The sequence below is a fragment of the Hypanus sabinus genome, chromosome X1 (assembly GCF_030144855.1).
Source record: "Hypanus sabinus isolate sHypSab1 chromosome X1, sHypSab1.hap1, whole genome shotgun sequence".
Classification (NCBI taxonomy): Eukaryota; Metazoa; Chordata; class Chondrichthyes; order Myliobatiformes; family Dasyatidae; genus Hypanus; species Hypanus sabinus.
In genome coordinates this window covers 10821635-10835064 of record NC_082738.1, presented here as the reverse complement: position 1 = coordinate 10835064, position 13430 = coordinate 10821635, and the positions used below count along the sequence as shown (strand labels likewise).

General features: G+C 42.2%; 1 protein-coding gene across 3 annotated transcripts in view; it reads right to left on the bottom strand.

Moving 5' to 3' along the window:
- map3k3 (mitogen-activated protein kinase kinase kinase 3) overlaps positions 1-11939 on the bottom strand; it is a 172678-nt gene extending 160739 nt beyond the window's left edge. For 2 of the 3 annotated variants that reach the window (XM_059955770.1, XM_059955773.1), the window contains exon 1: positions 11615-11939. The gene's annotated coding sequence lies outside the window, so the exon portion shown is untranslated. Of the gene's footprint in view, positions 1-2396; positions 2474-3691; positions 3711-11614 lie in introns of those variants that run through there. The other variant, XM_059955771.1, reaches the window with a different exon arrangement.
- Positions 11940-13430: the final 1491 nt, after the last annotated feature.

The following is a 13430-nucleotide window of genomic DNA, read 5'->3' as shown; positions in this document are numbered from 1 at the left end:
GAGAGACAAAGGGAAAACATAATGGGACTGGAACATCTGCTTCAGATAAAAGAGAGATAACACCAGGAGAGAGAGACTTGTTGACCTACCATATTATGACTCCTGAAAGACTTCTGGCTCCGGAGAGGGCTGTTTACTTGGTACCATTCTGTTCATTAAAATTCCTCAGTGGACAGCCGGAGTGGGCTGGTTTGGTGGACTAAGCCATTCAAAACTGATTGACACCTGAGACCCCGTGAGTGGGGATAAAAGTGAGGTCTGGGGAGACACCCCTCAGACACACCAGGAGACACACTAGTGAGCACTGCTTGAGTGTTGGAACCCACATAAAGGTGTGGGGCATCGGGGACCAAACAAAGGATTGGTCAGTTTAACTCACAGTGTTATAGCAGGACCGGTGGGGGCTTGTGTGTGTGTCTGCCTTTGCCTGGGTGACGAGTCCACCACAGAAGAACGGTCTAGCTGAAAGATAGAGGGGTCACACCTGAATGGCCACAACAACACATCGACCGATCAAGAACGTAAAGGAAGGTTTGCCTGGCTGTAGCTGTCACTGTTCTCTCGCTCTCTCTCTCCAACAATTACAACAAAACCACCAACAACTACCTCAGCACGTATGAACTGAACTGAACTTTATATTCACATATGACCATTCATTATCCCCTAGACATCGACAGAGCTTGTTTATTATTGATTATTATTATACCCACACTTTTAGGTTTAGTATTGCTAACGTGTATTATCTTTGCATTGTTGATATTGATTTGTATATTTTACTAATAAACACTGTTTGAAAATAGTACCACCAGACTCCAACAGATTCTTTATCTTTGCTGGTTAGACACCCAGTTACGGGGTACGTAACACTATATCCATGACTGTGTGGCTAGGCATGGCTCAAATACCATCTATAAATTTGCTGATGATATTACCATTGTTGGTAGAATCTCAGATGGAGACGAGAAGGCGTACAAAAGTGAGATGCACCAACTAGTGGAGTGATGTCGCAGCAACAACCTTACACGCAACGTCAGTAAGACAAAAGAGCTGATTTGTGGACTTCAGGAATCAAGACAAAGGAACGCATACCAATCCTCAAACAGGGATCAGAAGTGGAGAGAGTGAGCAGTTTCAAGTTCTTGGGTGTTAAGATCTCTGAGGACCTAACTTCGTCCCAACATATCAATGCAGTTATAAAGGCAAGACAGTGACTATACTTCATTAGGAGTTTGAAGAAATTTGGTATGTCAACAAATACACTCAAAAACTTCTATAGATGTGCCGTGAAGAGCATTCTGACAGGCTACAACACTGTCTGCTATTGGGGGGGGGGGGGGGGGGGGGGTGACTAGTGCACATGACTGAAAGAAGCTGCAGAGGGTTGTAAATCTAGTAAGCTCCATCTTGTGTACTAACTTACAAGGTACCCAGGACATCTTCAAGGAGTGGTGTCTCAGAAAGGCAGTCTCCATTATTAAGGACCTCCAGCACCCAGGACATGTCCTTTTCTCACTGTTACCATCAGGTAGGAGGTACAGAAGCCTGAGTACACATTCAGCAAAACAGGAACAGCTTCTTCCCCTCCGCCATCCAATTCCTAAATGGACATTGAACCCATGAACCCTATCTCACTTTTTAAATATATATTATTTGCGTTTTTTGCACGATTTTTAATCTATTCCGTATATACTGTAATTGATTTAATTATTTTTATTATTTTTCTTCTTCGTTATGTATTCCATTGAACTGCTGCTGCTAAGTTAACAAATTTCACGACACATGACAGTGATAATAAACATGATTCTGATTCTGAAATGCTTACTGATTCTCTTTCCACAGATGCTACCTGACCTGCTGATGGACAAATCTTTTCTCACAAATACAATTAATCATCTCCAATTGCAGTAGATTCCAGTTAATTGGGACACATCATGACCAATACATATTGGCCCAATTAAATGGCTGCCCCAATTAGCTGAAGTTTTGTGGAAATCGTTAAAAAGGTATAAAAAAGACAAACTGAGTAACAAATTATGTATTTAAATGAAATGCAGAACAAATTAAAACTTGACTAATACTACTACAGTACTATAAAACTGTATTTGCTCCTAATAGTTAATGACAGAGGAATTAATCTAGTGTACACAATGAACAAAATCAGCAGAGACACCTAGTACACCTAATGGACTGCCTTCATGCAATGCTATTGATGATCGCATCCACCAAATCTTCATTTGCATTGTAACATTCAAGATAATTGTCGATATCTTCTAATTCCTCGTAGTTCCTAACTTGAAGTAGTGAAATTGTTTCATTTTCACTTCTAGCCGTTTCTTGCATCACCAAGTCTGAATGCTTGAAACTACAGTGAACAAAACGGTTCTGAATTGCCTTACATGAGGAAATCTGCAGATGCTGGAAATTCAAGCAACACGTACAAAATGCTGGTGGAACGCAGCAGGCCAGGCAGCATCTATAGGAAGAAGTACAGTCGACATTTCAGGCTGAGACTCTTCGTCAGAAGAGTGCTGAATTATCTTGCTGCTTATTTCTTGTCAACTATCAGTGACACAAACACATGCAACTGATGCTATTTAAAAACTTCCCTCCAAGCATGGTGTAGCATCTAACAACCACACAAATGTGCATGACTGACTCTAGTTAGAACCTGTTCAGCAAGTCTCCTGCCCCAATCAAGCAGCATAGTGTCCCAAATAAACAAAGCGAATCCCACTTTTCTCGATTTGTTTTTGTTTTTTAAGAGTTCGCCCAAATAAGTGGCTGCCCTGATTAACCGATGGACCAATTGACCAGAATCCATTGTATTTCTTATGCTTCCCTTCAGTTCTTGCAGACAATTCACTGCAAAATCATAATCCCCTAACTATAATAGTTATTTTACCCAAGTATCATAAAAAGCAGACCAGTTTAAGTCTTACCTCAAAGGCTTTAGATTCCAGCCTCATTCTCCAAGGGCTCATCTCTCCCTCTCTCCCACTCCAGTTTAGCCACACCAGTACTTTTGCACCACAGATCCCCTCCCAAACACCTTCCTCCCCCCCCCCCCCACCATTTCCCCCACCAACTGCTGGAATTGATAAGAGTGATAGTCATACAACATGGAAACAGGCCCTTTGGCTCAAGTCCACCTTGACATTTAAACTGACACAAACAACTATTAGACATTTCCTTCCAAATGTCTTGCTGCCTTGCCTCCTTATATTATTGTACATTCTGCAATAGCTCTACATGAAGAGACTAGTCTATATAGTTACCGACTAAACCAATAACAATCCTAAGTCACTGCTGAAATATGAAGAGCTGTTATATCCTGGTACTTTCAACACTACTTCCATTATTAAAACCCATCCTCATAGCTAATCTAGTATTTCCTGGCATTGTGTGCATTGGCTTTATTCATCTATATTAGCATAAAAAACAAAAATCCATTTACAATCTCACATTCTACACCAGCTCTAGAAAGGGCTGAAATAGCCTACAATAATTGCTTTCATTTACATTAAAAAAAAACACACACATAGGCCTTTCTAAGCATATATTATTGTAGAAATTGTGGCAGCTCAATGTGCCCGCAATAATACCTTAGATATCCATGCCATTCCAATAATTGTATTAATATATTCCTATAGTCTCTGGGTTTAGCTCTGCAAAATTAGTACAAGCACCATACCTGTATTTGTATGAACATCAATATTTTATGTGCCACTTTTTCCATATCTTCATACCAATACGTTCACATTAATTCTATGCATTAATGGTATAATTTGCACAGGTCCTGTACATAAAAATTGATAATATAGTGTAACATCAGATGCAAATTATTTGTCTGCAAAAACATACAACAGGATTTGCTTACCAGTCCTCTGCACAGCACTTTTACGAGAGTTCAATCCATTTGTATTTGAATAGCAAAATATTCCACAACAGGTCAGCATACATGAATCTGAATACCCTGAGATTTAGTGCAGTTGCTAGCTTGGTGAACTGATATTAGCATACTTCATAACTGTCTGCATCAACTCCATAAACCTGGAATTTCATTTTTCCATTGTCCAAAGATTTTGGTGCACATGCATTCAGAAATCTGGAGCTTTATACATGAATTAGTCAATCCCATCACTGAGTACAGTGAATTTCTAGTAAAGACCCATGCCCCTGACAATATTATGGCTATGGTAAAAGACTGGGGTCCAAAACCTGTTGCATCTCCATTCAAGCTTTCCTGTACAGTTACAACACTAGCAACTTCTCAAAGCAGAGAATTTCCCAGGTTATGCTCTGTCCATTGAATGGAAAAATCCAATGCAGATAGGTACAATCTCATCAACTAGATCCCCAAAAGCAAGGTGTCAGGTTGATAGTAGTTACCGAGCAGAATATACTCTGTTCAGTAACCACATAGATTCGAACCACATTAACAAGCAGGTAGCCAAAAATGGCAAACAGAATAGTGATAATAGTGATATTAGAAGTGAACCAAGGCTGTACAGTATTTGACCAAGTTTTGCACTGAAGAGCCTGGTAAAATTGAAGTCAGTGGTGTTAATTCCCTGGTTGGATACATAGCTAGCACAAAGCAAGGTGTTCTGCTTGTTGGGAGTCCAACTCTCCTACATTGGAGCAACAAACTAACGATGAAGGAACTCTGTGGGTCAGACAGCATCTAGGGGCAGATGGACAATTGGCACCTCAGGCTGAGACCTTTCATCTGGACTTGGAAGATGGAGGAGAGTACACAAGTACAGAGGGCCTCACAAAACTCCTTTTAAGTCTCTTGAAGGTGATTTCCTAAAGACCTACATAAACTGATTCTTAACAGAAATGAAAACAGAAAATGATGTAAACACAATGGTCTGTCAACATTTGTGGAAAGAGAATACAAGTTAGTTTTATGGTGCATAGACAATGGGGAAGGAGTGGCCATGATAAAAGGATTATATCTGACAGGTTAAGACCAAATGCTCCAGTATGGCTGCCAGGATCACACTATGTGAAAAATCAATAAAATAACAGCATAGTGGAAATCTAAAATAAAAGCAGAAAAAGAAGTACATTCTGATTCTCCCCAGGTCATGAATGCCCAACTTTTACATATCTCGTGTACATGTGTGCATTTCGGAGATCAGTTGGATACCTGGCTGTCTGTTGTGGAGCTGCAAACATTTTCTGTCATGTGGGAACTCTGTTCTCAGCAATATCATTGCATCTTGCAGAGAAATCTGAATGGTTGAGTTAAATGTCCTGGTTGCCAGGTGCCTGCATTCCCAAGTTGCAAACTGTTTGGGGTACAAACTGTCCTCAGAAACAGAATGCTGCTGCAACCAGGGGAGTTCCCATAAAGAGAGAAAATTACACAAATATTCAGCAGATCAGACTGCATTAATGGGAAAAGAACCAGACTTTATATTAGTAGTCACCAACCTGTCGATTGTGATCCACTGGTTGATCTTTGAGACTTTCCCAGTAGATCCCGAGAAAAAAAATACACAAATACTGTTGTAATGTGAGCATTATAAAAATAAGTATTACTAATTAGGACAATGGTAATATAGCAATGCTTCCGCTACGGAAAGCTGTTTGTAAGGAGAGGTTGTTTCCGGGGTTACGGGGTTTCACTTCTGTTCGGGGTTGAAGGCCCAGCAATCGTTTTTCACAAAACATGCTGCTCAAAATGAGGTTGCCATTGGAGCATCATTTCGTGTAAGTCACCTTTTGGCTAAACACAAGAAGCCTTTTTACAGATGGTGATTTATTCAAGGAGGCAATGGCCATTACCACAAAGACCGTTTTTAATGACTTTGTAAACAAAAACGACATCAAAACCGCAATACGTAATATACCGCATGGCCCTGCAACAGTGACAAGAGAGTAGTCACTGTCAGAGGACGTGGATCGACAAGTGTTAAAGGACTTGTCACTCTGTGAATATTTTTCACTACAGTTTGATGAATCCCTGGATGTAATGCAAACAGCTCAGCTTGTTGTATTTGTCAGAATGGCTTTCCAGGATTTTACAACAAAGGAGGACTTCCTCACTCTTTTGCAATTAAAGGAGAGAACAAGAGGCGAGGATATTTACAACGAGTTTTAAAAAATGTCTGTGAACATGACATCCCCATTCATAAACTGGTGGCAATTACTACTGATGGGGCCCCAGCAGTGCACGTTGGTTTTATAGCACTGTGCCATAATGACCCTGATTTTCCCGACTTCCTGGATATCACTGTGTGATTCATCAGCAGGCCTTGGCTGGGAAGGTCGTGGACTTTTCTCAGGTGATGATACTGGTGGTCAAACTGATAAACTTAATTCGAGCAAAAGCACTTCAGCACCGCTTATTCGAGGCGTTATTGGATGAGCTCGATGCCGCTTACAGAGATATAATTCTTCATGTTGATGTTCGGTGGTTGAGTCGCGACAAACTGCTGCAATGATTTGTTGACTTCCTGCCTGAGATAAAGACTTTTCTGTCGACAAGAAACGAGGAGCATGAGGAACTGTCAGATGATGCATGGCTACTGGATTTAGGGTTTCTGACAAACCTAACGGCTGAATTAAACACACTTAACAATGGGCTCATGGGAAAAGACCGACACATGCCCCAGTAAATGCGTTTAAGGCCAAGCTCGGAGTTTGGATTTCAAATTTTAAAAACAGGAGGCCGACACACTTTCCCAACTTTGAGAAATTGTTACAGGCCATCAAGGAAAAAATGCTTTTTGTCCTGAGCAGTACTGTGCTTACCTAGACAAACTGGCAACAGAGTTCAATCGACTTTTTGGGGAGTTAATTGTCATGAAAGATATTGCTGCATTTATTTCAAACCCATTTCTGCCGATCAATATAGAACAGATAGCAGCCAAATTTAGTAGTTAGATCTTGCCTTTCACTAAGGCCGAGGTAGGGATCTTGGACTTAAAAAGGTTGGTGACCACTACTCTATATTGAAAGTTGAGGACCCTTCATCACAGAGAGAAGTATCTGGTTAAACTGCAGTGAAGGTGGAGGGAAGGAATACAATAACTAGGTAAGCATCAGGTTGTAAACAAGGTTACCTGGTTAGTCAGTGAAAGGGATGAGTTAGAGAACGAGAATACAGACAAATAAATGGAAGATTTTCAAAATGCAGGGCAGGAAGAAATACCAGAGTCAGGCTGGACATGCCCTGCACTCCCAGAAAAAAGAGTGGGGGGGGGGGGGGGGGAGGAAATATACTGAGCCACTGATACCTGCCAAACAGAACTGACAGATAGATATTCTCATCAAACAATTGATTACTGATATTGTGGTCTAATAAACTGACTTTTATTTAGCAGAGGCCAAGTGTAGCGTTCAGACACTTCCTCAATACACTCCCACCCCCACCACCCTTTGGATCATGACCCCACCATCTAACATCAGGCCACGTTCACCCAGAAGCTCAGAGGGCTCGAGATATCTTTGATAGACAACGAGCTCAGTTCCTCAGATCTTCTTCCCGTAGCTTCCAATCTTATAATGCCCCAGTTCTGCACAGCCTGCTTCTATCTTCAGTCTAAAAATCCACAGCAAGTCTGCCCAGTCCAGACCTTTTGTTGCAGTCTGTTCTTGTCCCCACTGAATATATCACTTCCTACCAAGGTAGTATCTTTTTCCACTAGTAACCAAGGAAATAGAAACTATCAATGAGACAGGGCATCAGAGGTATCAAAAACTGTCTAAGTGGCTCCACTACTTTACCATGGGTGTACAATATCTTTGCACTGTCATCCCTCCACTTCCTCCTGGAGTAAAGACCCAAACAGCTCTCCTCCACCAACCCATTCTTCTGGCTGAATTTGTTTTCATATTGAACAACTTCTCTTTCAACTCCACTCATTTTCTCCAAATGAAATGTGCAGTTACAGCACTTGCATGAGCCCAAGCTACACATATGCTCTTGTGGGATACATGAAAGAGTCTTAATTGCAGTACTACTTGGGTCTCCTCCTTCTGCATGAATGCTGCTTCCTGCACTCCTGCAGAACTGGACAGATTCATTACTTTGTTGCCAATTTCCACCTTGCTCTCACCCTCCTTTGGTCAATCTCTTTCTCTTTCTTCCTTTTCTGGATCTTTCCGTCTCCATCTTAGGAGGCTACCTCTTTTCTATTCCATTCTCCCAGTTCCTTCATCACTGAAGTATTTGTTCCAAGAGGAGATACTCCATAGAGTGGGCACTGAACTGCTCTCCTCCTTCCTAAACCATAGCTTCCTATCTACTATTGTTAACAAAGCCCTTGGCTTCATATCATCTACTGCCCATGGTCCTGCTCTCCTCTTCAGGACAGAACACACAGCTTAGTATGAAGCATTGCCAATAGCAAATCCATGAAACATGCCCAGCAGGTAATGTTACACAAAGGTTTAAAAAAAAGGTGGACAACTGGCAGTAATGGCCAATTATGAAACAGGCAGAAAATGTTATCAGAAGTTATAGAATTTGTCAATGAATGCAGAAGACTGCAATGAGCCCACAGGGAAATTAGGTGCTGTTCCTTGAGTTTGCATTGAGCTCTTTGTAACAAGTCCGCAGAGAGATAGGTCAAAGTGGGAGTGGGAAGGGGGAAGGGGAATTAAAGCGGCAGACAAATACAAATTTGGGTCACTTGCGGAATGAATGCATGCATTCTGCAAAATGAACACCCAATCTGTGTTTGGTTTTTCCAATGTAGGTCTCTCCATTTGAGATGAAACCACATAGTGAACATCAAATGCAGGATACTAGATTTGAAGAAGTGCATCTGAATCACTGCTTCACTGTTTGGGTTCCTAAATGGCAGGTAGAGGAGTTAAAAGAAAGGTGCTACATCTGCTGGATTAGAATGGAAAGGAAATCGGTTGGGGGGGGGGGGGGAGGGAGAAAAAAAAAAGAGAGCGTGAGGTATCTTTGAAAGAACAGCAATGGCCTACAGAGAGGAGGTGAAAGAGTTCAGGGCCCGGCGCCAAGCAAACAACCACTTCCTTAAGGTCAACAGGACAAAGGAGATGGTTATCAACCAAGAGAACTCACCCCCCCCCCCCCTTTACATCTAACCTCATTCCATTACATATCACCTGTGCAATCTCGTTTAAGGTTACATTAGCAGTTATGTACATTCGGAAGCTAAGCTCCAAGTCCATCAATTCATTTGCTGAAGCATGCTCTGTACATAGGAACAGTACATAGGGGCAGAATTACACCACTTGGCCCATCAAATCTACTTTGCCAGTTGATTAAAGCTTACTTATTATCCCTCTCAATGTCATTCTCTTGCCTTCTCTCCGTAACCTTACTAATCAAGAACCTAACAACCTCTGCTTTAAACATGCCCACTGACTTTGCCTCCACAGCCATCTGTAGCAATTAATTTCACAGATTCACCACCCTTTGACTAAAGAAATTCCTCCGTATCTTTGTCCTTAAGGAATGTCCTTGTATTCCGAGGCTATCTCCTCTGGCCCTGGACTCCCCCACTATAGAGAATATCCTCTCCACGCCTTTCAATATTCAATAGGTTTCAAAGAGATCCCCCCCCCCCAATTCTTCTAAACTCCAGCAAGTACAGGCCCAGAGTCAAACATCCCTCATACATTAACTCTTTCATTCCCAGAACCATTCTCATAAACCTCTCTGGACCCTCTCCAAAGTCAGCACATCCTTTCTGAGATTAGCCCCAAAACTGCTCACAGCCTCCAAGTAAAGTCTGATCAATGCCTTAGAAAGTATAGCATTACATCCTTGCTTTTATATTCTAGTCCTCTCAAAATGAATATTAACATTGCATTTGCCTTCCTTACCACTGACTCAATCTAAAAACTAACCTTTAGGGAACCTGGCACGAGAACTCCTAAGTCCCCTTACACATCTGATTTCTGAATTTTCTTCATTTAGAAAATAGCTTATGCCTTCATTCCTTCTACCAAAGTGCATGACCATACATTTCCCTATCTTATATTCCATCTGCCACTTCTTCCCCATTCTCTTAATTCTCTTCCCCTTCTGCAGACTCCGTTTCCTCAACACTATCTGGCCCTCCACCTATCTTTGTATCATTCACAAATGAATTCTATCATCCAAATCATTTATGTATAACATGAAAAGAAGATGTCACAACACCAACTCCTGTGAAACACTACTAGTCACTGGCAGCCAACCAGAAAAGCTCACTTTTATCACCAACAATTGAAAATCTGCAGATGCTGGAAATCTGAGCAACACACACAAAATGCTGGAGGAACTCAGCAGGCCAGGCTGCATCTATGGAAAAAAGTACAGTCGACGTTTTGGGCCAAAACCTTTCAGCAGCACATCAACATTTCAAGCCCACTTTTATTCCCACTCTTTACCAACACCATATCTACCCTGTCAAAACCCTTAAGAATTTTTGTATGTTGGGTTGAAAACGCTTCTCATTCTTAACTCAAGAGTATAGGCCTAGTCTACATAAGATATCACACATCTACTATCCCAGGAATAAATCTGGCACATCTTTACTAGATTCCTTGTAGAGCATCTATATCCGTCCTTACGACTGGAGACTACAGCAGTACATAATATGCAAGATACAGTCTCACCACAGGTCCACAGAACTCATTAAAGACTTTTCCACCCTTGTTCTCAAATCCACTTGCAATAAAGGTCAACATTCAATGTCGTCTTAATCACTTTCTGAACATGCATGTTGACATTCAGAGAACCCAGGTCCCTCTGAACACCAATATCTATCAACCTGATAAAATACACCACCTCTTGACCAAAGTGGATAACTGTGCACTTTTCCACATTACATCCCATCTGCCATGTCCTTATCCCATCTGAGCCTGTTCTTTTCACTTGGAATGGCCTCCTCACAGCCCATTGTACCACTGACCTTGGGTATCATTGACGTTATTCAATATAATACTTACCTTAATCTAGGTCATTAATTGTGGACAGCTCGGACTAAAGAACCAATCATTGTGGTACCTCACTGCCTTCCATACTAAAACTGATTTTGTTTAATCATCTCCTGCAGTATCATATCCAAGGCCTTTAAGAATCCAAATACAGCACATCCACTAATACTTTCCTATTTATTCTGTTCACTACAACCTCAAAAAAACTAATAAATTCATTAGACGTGTTTTTCTTTAATAAATTAACATTGTCTCTGTCCAGCCCTAGCACTGTTAAGTGTTCTGTTACCACTTCCTTAATAATAAATGTTTATCACTGGGAACCACTCCAGATTCATCTTTAACTTTTTTTGACACCATCTCCCAAATCAAAACCTGCAAGGGCATTGGGGGGGGGGGGGGGGTGAGTCAAATCACGCTCCATGCACAATACAATACAAGGCCATTCTTACCACTCCTGGTTGAAAAATCATGCGACTCGTTTCCCAACACTTAAAGCAGACCGCAGGCTCCCACAATGATGCACAAAGAGCAATTAATGCTAGTGGCACCCAAATCCCATGAATGAATACTCGTATATCCCAATGATTCTACACTAGTTCAGTACACCAACGCCGGAGTATCATACTTTGGTGAACAACAGCTCAGCATGCCAGCACCAGTACATTCCGCTATACGGCGTACTGTCTCCAAATACCTGCACTGTTGTCTCCTGGTCCAAGCGCTTCGGGTTTCACTCTATTCCGGCCCACTTCGGCTTGCCTCTGTATCCCACCGAGGGCTGTGTTCTTCTTGCTCCAGGCTCCGGTTTATCCCGGGGCTCTGGGCCCCGCACCCCACACTTCCTGCAGAATCAGCCTTGACGCAGCGTGCCTCCCTTCGTCTCCATGGCGGCTTGAAAGTCAGAGGGGCCCCAGCCCCCAGAACTGTACCCACGTCCTGCAGACGGCTGCACAACGAACGATCATCCGTTCAATAGCAAATCCCAACAGTCCCCCCCAACCCCCTGCAACGCCAACCTGCACCGGGCCACACTGCGCATGCGTTAATAACGTGCCGCCAGAGCCGTCAACATTTCCTGAAGGGCATGCGTAGAAAGAGGGGGACCGGCGTCAATTTGCGCGTTCTCAACAGACATGCTCGTGTACGCGAACATCACTTTCACGCGCGGACGTCGCCTTTCCATAGACGCATGCGTAGTGTGGGTGTTGGAAGGTAGTTTGGCAGCATCTTCATCAATTGAACAAGGTGTAAAGTGATATTTTATTTGCGCTTCTTTTAAAGACAATGTTAGTCAAAGAATGAAGCAGCTACATGGGGGTGAGGAGTTCAGAAGCAACGGTGTCCATGCGGTGGATGTTGGAATGTGTTGTAGAGATGCTCGGGCGAGGGGTTTGATGAGGTATGACGGACACGATAAGAATTTTTGAGTCCAGTGGTGGAGATCGCGACCATCGTGTCTCTTGATGGATGGAAGATTGATTTATTGAAGATCTACTCTTAAAGAAGTTCTTTGACTACTGGGATACTCAGCATATGACTTGCTATTGTAGAACATGAACATTACAGCACAATACAGATTCTTTGGCTCAAAATATTGTGCCAACCTTTCAATCTACTCTCAGATCAATCTAACTCTTCCCACCTATATAACCAAGCAACACACACAAAATGCTGGAGGAACTCAGCAGGCCAGGCAACATCTTTGGAAAAGAGTACAGTCAATGTTTTGCTTGGATTTACAGCATCTGCAGATTTCCTCGTATTTGTGATTGGACTGCCTACATAACCCTCCATTTTTCTATCATCCATGTGCCTATCTAAGAGTTTCTTAAATGCCCTTTATGTATCTGCCTCTACCACCACCCTTGGCAGGGTGTCCCATGCACCTAGCACTCTCTGTGTAAGGAACTTACCTTTGACATCCACCTTACATTTCCTCCAATCACCATACAATTATGTCTCTTGAATTAGCCATTTCCACCCTGGGAGAAAGTTGCTACCTATCCATCTATCTGTGCCTCTTATCATCTTATACAGCTCTATCAAGTCACCTCTCATCCTCCTTCACTCCAAAGAGAAACGCCTTAGTTTGCTTAACCTACCTTCATCAGACAGGCCCTCTAGTCCAGAGACCATCCTGGTAAATCTTCTCTACACCCTCAATAAAGCTTCCACATTCTTTCTATGATGAGGCAACCAGAACTGAACATAATATTCCAAACGTGGTCTAACCAAGGTTTTATAGAGCTGTAACATTACCTCGTGGCTCTTGAATTCAACATTGGGGTTTTCTATAATCCTACTCGCCAAAGCCTTCCCATGCCCCCTTCTAGCTCTCCTAAATCTTTTCTTCAGCTCCTTGCTGGCTACCCTGTAATTCTCTAGAGCCCTGTCTGATCCTTGCTTCCTAAATCCTAAGCACAAGAAAATCAGCAAATGCTGGAAATCCAAAGCAACACACACAAAATGCTGGAGGAGCTCAGCAGGCCAGATTGGATCTATAGAAAAGA